At 40.2% G+C, this 15828-nt stretch overlaps 1 protein-coding gene across 19 annotated transcripts in view; it reads right to left on the bottom strand.

Moving 5' to 3' along the window:
* Window positions 1-15828, bottom strand: part of LOC109302013 — a 506981-nt gene that overhangs the window by 444660 nt on the left and 46493 nt on the right. For 14 of the 19 annotated variants that reach the window (XR_002098709.1, XR_002098708.1, XR_002098706.1 and 11 more), the window contains one exon: window positions 5752-5800. The exons of the other annotated variants lie outside the window; for them this stretch is intronic. The gene's annotated coding sequence lies outside the window, so the exon portion shown is untranslated. The remainder of the gene's footprint in view (window positions 1-5751; window positions 5801-15828) is intronic. 19 annotated transcript variants of the gene reach the window in all.

Raw genomic sequence — 15828 nt, 5'->3', positions numbered from 1 at the left:
GATGAATATTTTTTGTTGAAGCAAATTGGATTTGAAACTAAGGGGGAAAAATTTATCCCCCCCCCCCCACACTACCCCCCAAGTAGTAATCATTACTGAGTTGTCTATATTGTCACTATAGCCTCAGATGAAATTTGTTTTAACAGATACTTTGCTCTGTTTCATGAATAAGAAGAAGCGTTTTGGAGTATTTTGCCATGGTATTAAAGCACATTCTGCAATGTTCTACATAGGCCATTCCTCAGAGACTTCAGAACCATTACAGTTTATATTTTCCCATTCTAGAAGATCTGTGCGAATAACCTGGAGGTCCTCGGAGCTCAAAACTGAAAAGAAAAAGTTTTCTATTTAAATAGCTTTTTAGAGCTTGAAATCAGAAGCATCCATCATCACACTGGCTTGGACTTGAGCAACAGGCTCAATTAATCCATTCACCAAATCTCTGCTCCTGGTACTCCTTTTTAGCAGCTGCCCAGAAACATAGCTAACTATATATCCTTTGAGCTCTGCAAGCATGATAGGGCATGACAGTGAAAAGGTTATAGAATCTTAGATGCAGTTTCTTTACAAAACAGAAAGACAAGGGTTTAAAAAATTGAGAACTGTTCTCTAGAATGTTAGAGGGTGTAACAGGAAAAAAAAAACCCTACAAAATAAAAAGCTACCCATGTTTAATCATTAGTTAATGAACACACACTACACCTTCCCCTTTTAACACTATGACAGCATCCTGCAGCATGTCAAAGCCATATTGTTTGCAGCCATTCACAAGCAAAACAAAAATAAATCCATTTTTGTACAATATACAGATCCACTTGAGTTCATGTTTGGCCTTCTGTTAAACAAGGCATTTCACATTTTTTCCAGCATGAGCAAGGCAGCTACAGTTCAATTTAAAAAAAATTATAAAAATTCCATTATGAAGTTATTTTCACCAAAGCTGTCTACAAAGATGGCAGCCTCTGACAGGAAAGCTTATTTACCTCCAAGCCTTAAGATCACAGGAGACTAGTGAGCCTTTCATCAAACTGGAAGAAGATACTTACTTTGGCAAGTATTTTTCTGCTTTATGAAAGAAAAATAAAACCCCAAAAAGATGTTTCAGAACTTGATAGATTTATTTTTATATAAAAAAGTCAGAGTACAACTCACTAGGTGAATACCACATCTTAGCATTTTTTCCTCTTCCAATACTTGTTAAAAAGAATAAGATAGCCTGAAACAAAAGTAAATTAATATATACACAAAAATGGCAACAGGACTACATCATGAATTAAACAATCCCAATGAGCATTTTCTGCTCCAAAGCTGCAATTGTCTTCTAATCACTTTCACTATTATCTGTTAAAATTAGGTTTCAACTGCAGCCTCACAAACAAAAGTTCAAATCTGAATTCAAAAGACATAGAGAGAATAAACAAGCAACCAAAAGCAAGCATTCATCACCATTAAGATATACAGTAAATAGCACCCTATGCCCCACACATTGAACTCTACACACTGTTCAGTAGTGCTTAAGATGGCATACACTTCAGGTGCTAATATTTTTCTAGGAGACATTTTAACTACTTCAGAGTTGCATAAACCTGATGTTTTTAAAGCAGTTAAAGAGAAATCTTTGGACTCCGAGATGGAAGTACTTACCCTATAGTAAAAGTGCTTCTCTGAGTTTTAGTAAATGTGAATCCCACTGTAGATGTGCACACGTGTAAGGCCTGAAGTACAGCTTTTTCTGGGGGCATGTTTTCTAGGACCAACAATATAGTTTGGAGATATTGAGCTATTATAACCAGTAAAACACATCAATGAAAAAAACTGCTTCTTGCATATTTCCTGAAGCATAACAGCCACAGCAGTACTCCAAACCTGTAAAACTAGACACTTTGTTTTGTTTTCTTAAACAACAGAGCCGTGTATATGCCCTGTGCCCTCTCATTCAAGGGCATAAAAGATAGGACAGGTACAACCTTCCATCAGCTCAAAATGCTGGTTGCTGAGAACTTGAAGGATGTCTGCAATGATATTGGGTAGTCTTCAGTAAGCCCAAACCAAATGAACCCTCCCTCCTTGTCTCTCTCTTAATGTGCAGCCACTGCACACTATACTTTTTGCTCCTCAAGCAGAGACCTCCTCGGAAACAGTCTACAGATCACTTGTCTCTCCTGCTGTGCTTAACTCCAATTACAGGCAGAGGAGATAGAATTGCTATACAGAAGGACCAGAAGTCAAGAAAAGGGAATTATGGGATTTGGTAAACTTCCCACATTTGCAGCCTGCAGCACCAGCTTCTGATAACTCAATCATCTGCAAATATGAGCAATAATACATCACAGTTCCCAAGCAGTTCTAGCTGAAAAAACAGGGAAATGACATAACTGTTTCCGCTTCCTGTTGGTGCTTGTCTTTGAACAGCTAGCCATTGAGGTCCACCACGGGACTCAGTGCTGGATTTAGGTACAACCTAAGTAAGTTACATCTTAGGACCTCACATTTAGGGGCCTCTAAATATGGGAAAAAATACAGTAAAACCTCACAAATCCAGAGTGCTCAGAAGCAAATGCATGCTGAAAATTTGAAAATGCTGTTTTTTTTAAACCGGCACTGCAGCCAGTTGCAGAGCTGGGGAGGGTAGCAGCAGCTGGTTCTGGAGTACCAGCTGCATGTAGAGCAGCAGCACAGGGTGTTTAATGGAGGTGGCAGCAGCCGTGTGCAAGTTTCCCCTGCCACTTACAGGCTGGCGCGGGAGAGCGGCAGCTAGTCACAAAGTGGCAGGGGAAGTGCCAGGGTTTTGGGGCCTCTTAAGATTGACATATTTTAGGGCCCCAGCATGTCATAATCCAGCCCTGATTAGCCTGATAGACTTGGATTCTCTGCCTTCTAAAACGCATCACCATCACTGCCAGTCATTTGTGGACTATTCAGTGTTGTGAAGAATCTAAACATTGTATGTTGGTTAGATTCACAGTGAGACCCAGTCACTAGGTACTCCTGTGTGCTGTTGGGTGGAAGGCTTTAAGTCAACAGTCACAAACCAGTCTTGAGGATGAAGAGCTGAAGGTAAGCCTTACCATTCTAAGGCAATATATTTGTTGAGACCCCCTGAGGTCTAAGTTAAAACTGAGACCTCTCTTTTTTCTTCAAAATATGGGGGTACCATAAGTAGAAGCTTTATTCCCAAACTCCAGTGAAATTGCCTCTTTTGCTCCTAGATGAAAACAAAGCTTCATTAAATTAGCTGAGAAATGGGAAATCTGAACACATATGACATAACTCTATTTAGAATGGGAATACTGTACTCCTTTTGAGTTGAGACAAACAGAGCTGTATTCATTATTAAATCCCTTTAAAAATATGCTGTAGGAAGTGACATGTTGCAGAAAGTAAAGCTTGAAAGTCCCTTTATTTAGAAGGAGTGCCCAAAACTCAAAACACAACATGGCATTTGTGGTGTTAAGGCTGCTATTGCATCAGTATTTCCATTAAAAAAAAAAAGAACCAAAAAGAAAAACAAAAACAAAAACACTGCTTTCAGGAATTTACAGCACCATAACAGTGATCCCTTCTGGGCTAAATTTTGCCACAAGTTCTCAGTCCAAGATGGACTGAAAGACAGCCACCTAACCTTCTATGGGTAAACTTGAACATTTCCTTAGTTGATTTCAATATATTTCTGAAAAATACTAACCACCACCTAGAATTACTTCGTACTGACTTTCAGATTTTTTTTTTTTTTAAAAAGCAAGCAAAATGCTTTCACTGATTTAGAAAGAGGACAATACTGACTAGGACCGTGATTCTCAACCAGCATCCAAGGATAACTTGAGATCTTTTCAGGGGTGCCGCAGGGGGTCACACAATGTTAGCACTATTAGGTGTGCAAACATGATTCACAAGAAAAACCCAGAGATTTCAAATAGGAATCCAAAGTGTTAAAAATAGACTGACCTGTTGGGGTCTTTCTGAGCTCTTTGCAACAGAAGAATTGAAAACCAAGAGCTGACATTTTCTGAAAGGTTCCTTGACCCCATCATGGTGTGTCTTGAGCCTCTCATTAAACTAAGATACTCTTGGGGAAACTGAGTCACCACAGCCATGCACCCACACCCCCCAGCAAGAGGGGTTACACAAACAAAAAAACCCCACATCATCATCTCCTGTACTGAACACACACAAAGACAAAATACGACAGACCAAAATAAAATATGATAGTCAAATCATTAAGGTTCTTAATTAAACAGAGTCTGCACAGCATTTGCTAATAGTATCCTGATTGTAATTGCACAAAACAGCATTCTGAAAACTTCCCTTTTAAAATAAGCCACGCATTTTGCTAATGAAAGACCACAAGACCCTCACATTTACATTAGCAGAAAACTTAGTCCTTTACACTGTAAACTCACATGAATGGGAAGATAACCTTGGAAGTATGAAACCAATGTAGAATATCTCCCATTAAAAAAAAAAGTTAAACGCAGTTGTAGAATTTCATGTGCTACACATCGGAGTGTCTCAGCTCGCAGAAAGCCTTGCTCTAAACCAGACTCAAGTCTCCCACAAGGGCATAGGAGGTGCATGTACATGAGCCATTAAGGCAATGTGATAAACTCTGACACAAAAAGCGCCAACGTTTATCATGATACCTAAATGGCACACCTGGATGCTCCACCGGCTGCAGCCCAAGGCACATGTACAGACACTGTGCCTGTGACCACAGCAGTTTGAGCCAGGGCGAAGCAGCCCCAGGGGGTCAGCCCTTGGCTCCAGGAAGTGGCAGGGATGCCTGGGGCATAAGAGTGCCCCAGCCTATAGAGCTCTGTGGCTAGGTAGCAGGCAGGAGTCTGAGCCCCTGCTGCCTGGGCACAAGGTATGCCTGGGTTAGCATTTACACATGCATTTAGGTGCAGTTAGTTTTTGCCACTGTAAGATAGTACTGTCTGTGGTGAAAATTAGTTTGCTGCAGTCTAATAGCTTCACACATGTGGACTGTGATGCTTTACACTACAGCAAATTAGTCTACTGCACAGTTAAGCGCATGTGTAGATGCACCAAGGGTCTTGTTTATAAGCACACTAGTTATCCTTATTTTAATCATCAAAGTAGACTACTCTGAAGAGGAAGCAAATTTATATGGTGGGATTAGAATGGAGAATGTGTAAGTGATTGTGATTGTTTAGGCATTTACTTTGGATTAATTAAAAAAAAAAAAAAATCAAATCAATATGCAGGGTATAAGACAACATATTAAAGGACTGCCATACCTAACAGAATGCTGAGAATATCCACCATCCAGATAACCATATTCAGATCAAAACCTTCTCGCAAGAGATGGCAAGAAATTAAACCTCTATGGAGACATGGTACACTCTGGCTCTAGGAGGAAGAGCTACATCTCTGGGTCTGCAGGAAGTTACATCAAGCCCACTCAACATGAGGAATGCCCCTTATTACATGAGAATAGATGGCAACACACACTGATGCCAGCAAACGCTCTCTAAGGACTCAATATTTTACCCTATCCATTTATTTAATCTATGTAGTCATTTTCTTGGTCCTGAAAGCCTTTGTATCAATATGCTGAAGTGCTTCCAGCTCAATGATGTAGCATCTTCAGTTAATGTCATTCATGTCTTTATTTCTCATTTCTGCACAGTCCCACTTCAATCCTAACATTTTAGTACGTTCTCCCACAAAATGCTCGAAACAGGGAATAATGTGCTTTAGTTTATACAAAAGCTTTGATTCTATACTTACAGCAGAAGAGGAAAATCTCTGGTTTCTAGTTACAACAGCTGAATCACCACTACAAGAATAGAGTCACAAAAAAAACTAGTGAGTAGCAGGCAAAGAAAGAGGTAATCATAATGACTTGAGTTTAACATCTAATACTTCACAACTACTGGAGCTGAATAAAAAGGAGATGTGCTGTATTTAACTCAAAATCCCTATAAATTTGTCAACCCCTCAGCTCCTCAAGGTAACACTTTTTATATCAATCATTAGTCCTTTCCTATAGCTTAGCAATATACAGGACTGGATGCCTCAAGACCACTGGATGCACAATTTTCCTTTTCTCCTCCGCTCTCCCCCCACTTCCCCAGTTACCATCATGACAGATGGCTGCTTGCATTATAGCATGCAAGAGCCCTAGTTACGGACCAAGACTTGTGGTTCTAGGTGATGTACAAATACAAACAAAAAGATAGTACCTAACCCAAAGAACATTGAATCTAAAGTATGAGACAAGAAACAACAGATGGGAGAATACAAGAAAATAATGAAACGATACTGATCAGCATGATAGATGTTAGTCTCAGCACTCAAGCAGCATAGTGCTGTCAAATTATTCATGCTTATCATTAAAAGTTTAAGGAAAGGGGTCTGAATATTAAACTTGGTTATCTTGGTTATACATTGCTTGTGATACATTTAGAACATGGTAATCATAAGGTCACATTTAATTACACTTTACTCCTCAGCTGTTTATGACATTCTGTGACAGTGTTTTGTCCTGTTGATACAGCACACCATTCTCTAAGCCAGGCATGTCAAAGATACAGCCCACAAGCTGAATTCAGCCCACAATGCTGCCCCTGGGTCTCAAAATGGACCTGCATACTTCACACAGGGTGCCCTGGACCAGCCCAGGTGCTGGTTCACCACCCCAAACATGGCCCCACATGTTGCACATGGCTTGTGGGCTGGTCTATGGGCACAAACTAGCCTGCAGAGCAACCCCATACAACTCATCCAGCCTGTGTGGCCTGATGAGCTTGATACCTCTGCCCCAGGCTATTTCTCCTGATCCATGTGCAACACCAACGGCCCAATTTACTTACTAAAACAGAAAACTGTAGTTAAAATCTAGTTGTGTCTCATGGAAAAAGAATTGCTGTTTTGCCATAACTGAAATTATTCTTCTTTCACTAAGAATAAGTAAAAAAACACCATTTACCACAAGCTTTCAAATTACATGTATTTTTAGTCTTAGATTATTTAAAACAAATTAGAGCACACAAAAAATACTTAAATGGTACAAAAAGCAGATACTAATTTTTGGTAAAGCATGTCATACATTCCACTTTTTCCCCCCAGTTCCCTCTAAACACATTTTTAAATAAAAAAGAAATACTTTCCATGACGTGCAATTTATTATCCTTCACAAGATGGAAAACTCTGTCCCCTGCATGGCACAAAGGAATCCATCCTTGACTTCATACAGCATGGAGATGTTTTTTTCATGCCCTCCTCCCCCATGGAGAAAACTTTTTTAATTCTCTTGAAAGAATGAAAAGTTAAGTATTTTCAGCATATAACAGAATTTCAAATACAACACTTGAATATTGTACGTCATTTAGCTTACCAAACTCAGACAATGTCAAGTATGCAGTGTTTTACTGAAAAAAAAACTACTTTTAAAATCTTAAGCCAGGAGCAAAGAACAAACTAAATGACAAGATCCTTGCCCTCTAAACAACCACCTCCCCATGAGTCTGTCAGTTCACTAGACTAATTGCAACAAGTGATGTCAGAGTCAGTCTTTCTACTATGTCAGTTTCATAAACTTCCCTTTCTACAATAGCTCAGGCAGGAGGAAAAGCAGGGTTACCCCTTAGGGCTAGGTACAGACATTAAAAAAGCCTGAGGGAAATTGCTCTAAGTTACGCAGTTTATATCGGTAGCAAACATAACACACATTCACCCTTTGGTGGGAGGAGCAAGTCTTAGATTGGGTTCCACCAATTTTAAAACAGCCTGTGTGTGCTGAATTTCTGTTTTAATGGATATAGACTGGTTTTGTGTGCTGAATTTCTGTTCTGTTACGGGTATAGACCAATTTCCAATCACTTATATTAGTAGAAGTGCAAGGTCTGTACCTGGCCTAGAAGCTTAACTCCTCTAAGTTTTTGTAGGCAACAGCCTACTTCCTCAGCTACAAAACATCAAGAATTCTGAAGCATCTCTGCTGAATGCTGAGAGCAATCCCAGCGGAGCTACAGAGGAGAGAAGCAACCCAGGAAGTCCAAAGAGCCCCAAAGTCAACGTTACAAACCAAGACAAATGCCTAACAGGCCCACTGCCCCATCTCTACAAATGCTGTGTGTTTTTAAAAGTTACTTCCCAGCCTTTTTTACAAGTACACCTGCAACAGGTTATTGTTGTTTGACCTAGGTAGCAGAAAAGTATTTTTCAGTTGCATTAAAATTTTAAAAAGTTTTCAGTTTTTCAAAAATTGTGGAACATTTCTGTGCTTTTAATGAAATAAGATGGAGAATCAGAACATTTTCAGCATTTGGCTGTATAGCATGTTGAAATGATTGCAGACCATTTATTAATATTATATGTTAGCCTGGTTTTTGGAATGTTTAGTACATGGCTGTTAGGGAGACTAAGGAAAGACAAGCAAGAAGGGAAAAAGAATAGGTCAAATTAAGCCCCACCATAGCAAACACTTCAGGGTTCTTAAGAGATGATGCCCCAACTAGATAAATCCTGGAAATAAGCCAAAAAACTCCCCTACCGCAGTCTAAAAAAGGACACTGTCAGCAGAAAGTGAGGTTTTTGGAACAATGTTCAAGAAATCAGCCTGATACAGGACCTATTACAGTACCTAAAGAAGCTAGGCCTAGTTAGGTTGTCATCAGGAAACCGATAGCCTTTGGTAAGATTGTAGCATGAACCGAACTAATGTAGGTGATGTTAACATAGAGTGTAATAATAGTGAAATATAACCAAGTTAGTCTTATCCTGTAAGCAACTTGAAAACTCCATTTTGTATCCTTCTGCTTGACATAAGTGAATAAACTCTGCATCAGGGGTGTACTTGGTAGCCGTGTTTATGTATGAGTGTGTATAAAAGGGTGAATGGTGAGAGAATGGCATAGAAATGGGAGAAGACGGTAACTGTTTATGCAAGCAACAAGGCGCCAAATGTAAGTTACCAGTCAGTAAACTAATTAATAAATGGCTGAAGAATCCCTTTGAGGCCTAGGGCACAAAGAAGATAACAAGGAAAAACAACGCACCCATCCTGCCAGACAGGCAACAAGAATACTCCAAGGCTAAGATAAACTGAAGACAAAAGAAGAACAACTGCAAAAACAGAAGCTGGGTATGGAAAAACCCCAAAGCACTGAAACAAAGGATGGCAATCCCTATAAAAGAACACTTTGAAAATGCCAAATTGGGGGAGGCTCTTTCTCTACTGTTGCTTCACCAGACCACAGACGCATCTGTTCACCCCACTACAGCTGTTATCTTCAAATCTGCTATCTTCAAATCATCATCATCTACTCAATAAGGCCAGGTTGGCGACCCTGGGCTGATATTGAGCCATTATTGCTGGTAACTATATCTGGTGTATGCGTGGATGAAATGGATGTTTTGTGTATGTGTATGCCTGTGTGTAATGATATGTATGATGATTTGCATGTGTTTGTATGAATGGTGTGTCCAAACCTCTATATCTAATTCATGTAATCAATAAACGCAGCATCATACCTTATCCCCCTTTATAAAGTCTTGCTCATGATTTGAGCAATTGGCAATTTGAGTAACAAGATAACGATATGTGCAGACTTTTTTTTAAACGTTTTTGTCTTATGCTTTGCTCCCTCTGTGAAAAACAATACTTTGTTTTGGAAAAGGTTGTCTGACCCATATTCAGGCTGTAACTATCCACATTTACATCTATGAAAGATGTCTGAAGGAAGAAGCCAAGAACCAAATGGAATCAGAGCAGCAGACCAACCTAGGAAACGAATGTAATCAAGGAACCTGCACAGTAACACTGGACTGTTCAAGGAGCACCCAGGCCAACACTTATAGTAAACTACTTCTGTGCCAAGTTGAAATGACACCATGCACACCAGCAACACTTAGACTGTAAAGACTTTGGGACAGGAGCCGTCTTTTTGTTGTGTGTGTGTATTGCACCAAGCATGAGGAATGGATGGGGGGAGAAGGGTTGCAGTAGCACAATCACATCTTCCACCACACTTGACTGTGCAGCACATACACAGTGGGCTCTCTGAGCTCACCAGCATACCAGCACAGCTCCTGCTGAAGAGCCTCATATGAGTACCATGAGCTCCAAGTTCAACCAGCTGATCAACATGAGGTCTGTCTGAAACCACTGCTTTCACAGCTCCAGAGTCCAGGGTTGAGTGCTACCGCCATTCACCCTCTCTTCCTTTCACCACCCACTGCTGAATTGTTCAGTGGCACAGGAAAAAGAGCGGAAGAACAGCAGAAGGCTCAGCCCCTGTTTTCATGCAGCTCTGGAGCCCAGAGCTTTTTTACTTTATGATATTAATTCACCCCCTAAATCCTTCCACTTATGTGAACATTTTAGTTCTTAAGAAAAGTCCTCCCTGGCCAAACAAAACCTTAGATTTTGTTTTTCCAGAGCCCAGCCCCTGTTTTCATTCAGCTCTGGAGCCCAGGGCTGAGTACCACCACCACCACTCATTCCCTCTTTGCCCAGCTAATGAATTCAGTTGGGGACGTGGGGAACAGAAGAAAGAGAATAGCAGTGGCACTCGCCACCTGACCTCCAGAACCAAGTAAAAGCAGAAGTCCAACCACAGGCCATACTGACCAGCTGATGAGCTCAGAGCTCGAGCAGGAGCTGTGCTGACATTGCAGTGATCTCAGAAAACTCAACGTCCACGATCTCAGTGCCCGGTGGAGGGCAGGGGCTGTGGCCACACCCCTCTTGCCACAATCCTGGACCCACCCACAAGCACAAGTCTAATATAATCAGAACTTAAAGTTTCCATGGTATCACAAATAATGTACAATGCCCTGTTTGCACGGGTATTAATTCTTGGGAGTGGGGATGGGGTAGTGTAGGAAGACTTAGGCAAGTGCTTACATTTATTGTTATGGATATTTCTAAAGAAATTAAGAGGACTACTCACTGCAGTAAAATTCAAAGTGTGTGTAAGAATCAGGGTCCATAATGACTCTCTTGGCAGCACATGAATGAATCCCTGTTGCTTTCTTCCCCTTCCTTAAACAAGGAAACAAAGATTTCAGGATAATCACCGAAACTGTGATGGAAAACAAGCTTTTGCCATTTACAGTGAGAACCATAATGGGTAATTGATACATAATGGACTTTTCAGGGTGCAATACATAGTAAGATAAATTCTCATCACCAAAAGTGCTCTAGTTTGTGTATAAAATTTACAAATATGAATAATTATTCTTTAAATAAAAGGTTAACTTAACAAATAAGCAACTAAAAAGGCTTTCAAACAAATGTTTTACTACCTTAAAGAAGCCTTTTTAAAAATAACAGATCCTAATGCACAAAAGGAAAACCCCATGCTATTTAGTGGTTAAAGAGAAAAATCTAAGGCTTTGTTTGATCAGGGAGGACTTTTCTTAAGAACTAAAATGTTCACATAAGTGAAAGGATTTAGAGGGTAAATTAATATCATAAAGTAAAAAAATGCAAGAGAAACAGTTGGCTAAATAGCATCATTTTGTTTTACAATCTCATTAACAGCACCATGAGGATGAACAGTTAGAAGAATGATATAAATTTCATGCATTTGGGAGGAAAATATTTTGGCCTTCTTGGTCATAAACATCATCTTTATTGGCAATTGTTCAGGTTTTTAATTTAGTCTTATTTTTCTCAGTTTTGCAAGTACGTGTTTCATGTCTCCCTCAATTGTGCACTTCCTGTTGATCATCTTTTTAAAAATTTATTTCTGCCTCTTCTGCTAAATGTGAAGTCACTTAGTGAAATGGCCTCTTCTCTACACTGTCAATATGAGCCAGCCTGATTTAACAAATTAATAGCATGGATTTTAGAACAGCTTTACAGAAGGCAAAATGTATTACAATCACTAAGTGAATGCTAATTGGTTACACATTCACTGCATTAGAACTGGTCTCAATATTTTCTGAAGTCACTTTCTGTGAGAATGAATCATTGCCGATTCATTTTCGGCAAAAATTTAATACAGCAATAATGTGAAAAGTATTTGGCAATGAAATCCTGGGGAAAGCAAAAGGGACAATCAAGTTAAACTTACGAAATGGACATACCATGACAGTCCTTCTCTCCATTTACTTAGAAAGTTAGTTTAATGCACACATGCTGAATCTCTTAGAATGTGGGATGACATTACTTCATACCACTTTCCCTGAAAACTGTTATGGGGCATAAGGCAGAGTGTGATCATCATCCACCAGCATAAAAGACTGTTTCCAATAAGCAGAGCTTATTTTAGCTTTGCATGCAAAGTATCAGATCTGCAAAAGCAAACATCAAGCTGAAGAACAAATAAGGTAGGAACCCCACACCAAGTTCTAGGCAAATAAAATGAAGCATACATATTCATGTTTAAAAATATATTTTAAATGTATAGGAGGGGGTCAAAACTGTTTTAGAAAGGCACTAAGTTGTCATATGAAACATGAATTATTATCAACTAGAACAGATTGCTCAGGAACAGAAGGTTAAGCCATAGTAAATGCAGACCTAAAAATTCCTGAATCACCAAAGGTGGAGAAACAAAATTGAGTCTCTATGACTGGGTATTCCAGGGATAAGCAGTACATCCAAGTCTCATTTTTAACTTAAGATTAAAAAAAGAGGTAGTCATTACTGTGATCACCATTGCAAAGTATTACTGACTAACCTTAATGTCTTTCTACACAGTAGTACAGTTTTATAATACTGTAGAGTACTATTTGTCAACTGTCTAATTGTGCTAGCATGAGAAATAATGTACTCACATAAAATATATCAACTAATGTTTTGCACTACCCACTAGGTATATTTGTAAGCGACAGTGAATATTAAGCAAGTTTGTATCTCCAGGTACTGTATCCACAACATCACAGACACTTTTTATACACAAACAAAGTATGTTTAATCTTTTTAGGCTCCTCAGTAGAACAACTTAAATTACTATTTGAAGTTATTATTTTTTGTGTCTTCCTACAGACAGATGAGGCTCTGAAGGCATGATTGTCATGGAGGGGAGTGGGGGCAGAAAGGAGAAAAGACACCACATATGAACCAAAAATTATCATAATCCATTATAGGCCTTTATGCAGATAAATCATTAATTAAATGGGCAATGATCAAAGGTGCTTGGGGCCAGATTAAGATCTTAAAAGTCAGATCCCCATTTATATCCTCTCTTCAACACTGATGGAAGCATGAAACATTTTAAGGCAGATGTGCTCAACCTCTGGTCCATGGCCCTCTGGCGGGCCAGTTGGGGGCACTCCTGCACCGAGCCACCTGCCTCACTGCGTCCAACCCAAAAACCAAGCCTCGAGTGCCTCCCCTGGGGTGCCTACATCTGGCTGACCACCTTCCTGGAATACACCCACAAGCCTGTGGTACCACTACTACCACCCGGACTCAGGTCTTTGTCTGGACCCTGTGCCACCCAGGATACACAGACCTTGTAGACCTAGGGGTTGCTTAACGCCTGCAGGATATATCTGGCTGCCTCTTATAGCCTGAAGCATAGAAAGTAGCCTCCCTTAGTCAACCGAGTAAAGGGAACAAGAAGACCTGCCCAATCCCTCTCAAGCATGTACAACAAGGCTAGCTATAACAGATAGCTTTACTGGGTAGGGAGGGTAGGCATGGGGAGGGGTACAAGTCAGAGAAGTAGCAAAAGAATAACCTTGACCAAACAGAAGCAGCTTGGTAGCCTTTTCATACACAACTACAGTATATTAAAGTAAGTTCCTAGTTAAGTTTCTGGTAAGTTATTTATTTCTGCATCCAGAGAATGAGAGAGTGCTACAGAGGTCCATGCATCTGTGTATTTTTTAAAATGTACCCTGCTTCTTCCTGGAGGGACCCTCTCTAAATAGCCCTGACCTCAGCACCTGGACCTACTCAGGGACACATGTCATTTGATGCCAGCCAATCAATTTGAAAAACAACACTTACCTAATGGAGTAATATGGGCTTAAGCCCCTGCCCCTAAGTTGTGAGGTCAGAGCTTGTTGCAGAGGTACAAACATGAGGGGGCAAGGAGTCCCACCCATCAGGGAACCCAGAACAAGGAGAAAACAACCCCTAAAGAAGAACCCTGAAAAGGAGGAAAACTTACCCCTTTTAGAACACCGATGATCCGGGAAGACAAGAGGAAGACCTGCACAGTTCATCAGCCATGCTTACCTGCAGCTGGAGCCGGGTGACGTCAGTGGGAGACACCACCCGGCGGATTTAAAAGCCAGCGCTGAGAGGGACCAGGGGTGGGGGGAACGCTGGGAGTGAAAAAAGCAGCAAGGGTTCCCCATGCCGAGTGTACCCAGCACGGGCAGAGCGAGAGGATCAGATGCGGAGGTAGACGTCGGCACAGACTGGACCAGGGGGAGTACCCTGCACCAGCAGCGAGCAGCAGGCTGGCTTCTCCCCACCCTTGGGCCCGGTCCTCCCCCACACCCACCACATCAGGCCTGGGCCCGCTCCTCCCCTCCCTGCACCACAGGGAAGGGGGGAGCTGGCCCAGATGGGGGGAGGAGGGACATAGGGCTCCCCCCATCATTCTTGATGGGCAATTGGCTAGTATATAGTATTTTTTTTAACGAAATACAGGTAATGGTATTATTATGCCCTGGGTGGTACACATTTTGAAATGGAAAAAAGTAGTAAATTAATATTTAGTGCAAGTATTTGAAACTCTAGAGCAGACATGCACTAGATAAAAATTATCCCTTGACATTTATTTCAAAATTAATCAAAGATTTTATTTTAGTCAAATACCATTCCACTACTGTAAGCCTAATTTCTTTAAACAGATAAATTGTCTTGCCTTTCAATATTTTTAAATGCAAATAACCTACTGTTTCACGTATTGATTTTATTTCAGATGCATTTTTCCCCAATGCCTTCAAGAACAGCAAGGCCTGTATTTTGTGTCCCTCTCCCAAAGATCAGTTACTTGGGGGGGGGGAGGGGGGAGGAGGAAACAAATCACAATCTTGTTGGATTTTCTTCATCCATGGGATGTGGGAAAATGATCTCATATAAGGAACTGATGAGATAGACATGCAATTGAAATACTTTTATGTGAAAAAATAATCAGCTTACACACCAGTTTGGCACATTACCAAAAAACAACAACATATTGCAATAATTTAGAGAGACTTGGGAATTGCAGTTGGAACAGCAGCACTGTGACTCATGTCATCAGTTGGATTTAGTTTCATCCTCTTGCTTTATTGTGTTGCCCTTCTCTCCCCAGCCTTTTTTGAACCCATGTTTAATTTAAAGCTACGTATATTATACATCTTGAAGTATGTTGAAATACAAATCTAAAATCAAACACTGACAAGAACCAATATGGTATGAGCAAGTATCACTTCTATGATGTTGAACTAGGCCATGTAAAAGACTGGTTCGTGCTGGCTCCCTGTATGACATTATTTCCTTTTTCTAATTAAAATGAGTAAGGGTCATCACTACGATCAAGGCAAGAGTGAAATTTCTCATCTAAGAGCAATGAACATTTATGTGCACATTATTCAAATTTACAGTAAAAAGTAAATCAGGAGGAGGGAAAGGAGAGTGTAAAACAGTGACAACTTGCACAGAAATCAGCAGAGCCAGGATAAACGCTGTAAAATACATTTTCCCAAGTATCACTGCTTTGCTGCTGCAGCCAGCAGATTGCACTATATAATGAAATCAAATAAACTGAACAGGAAGTACAAGGGGAGAACTTAGACAGGAGATGATATATTATGCACTATATAGGAACCACCAGTTAAACTGTCTTAATTTCAGTACATCCTGAAACCAAAAAAGAAAGAAAAAAAAAAAAAAAAAAAAAAAAAAAA

This window comes from Gavialis gangeticus, unplaced genomic scaffold (assembly GCF_001723915.1).
Source record: "Gavialis gangeticus isolate Ggan-Ray unplaced genomic scaffold, GavGan_comp1, whole genome shotgun sequence".
NCBI classification, from domain to species: Eukaryota; Metazoa; Chordata; order Crocodylia; family Gavialidae; genus Gavialis; species Gavialis gangeticus.
Note: the sequence above shows the minus strand (reverse complement) of the source record. Positions and strands in the feature narration are given on the sequence as shown.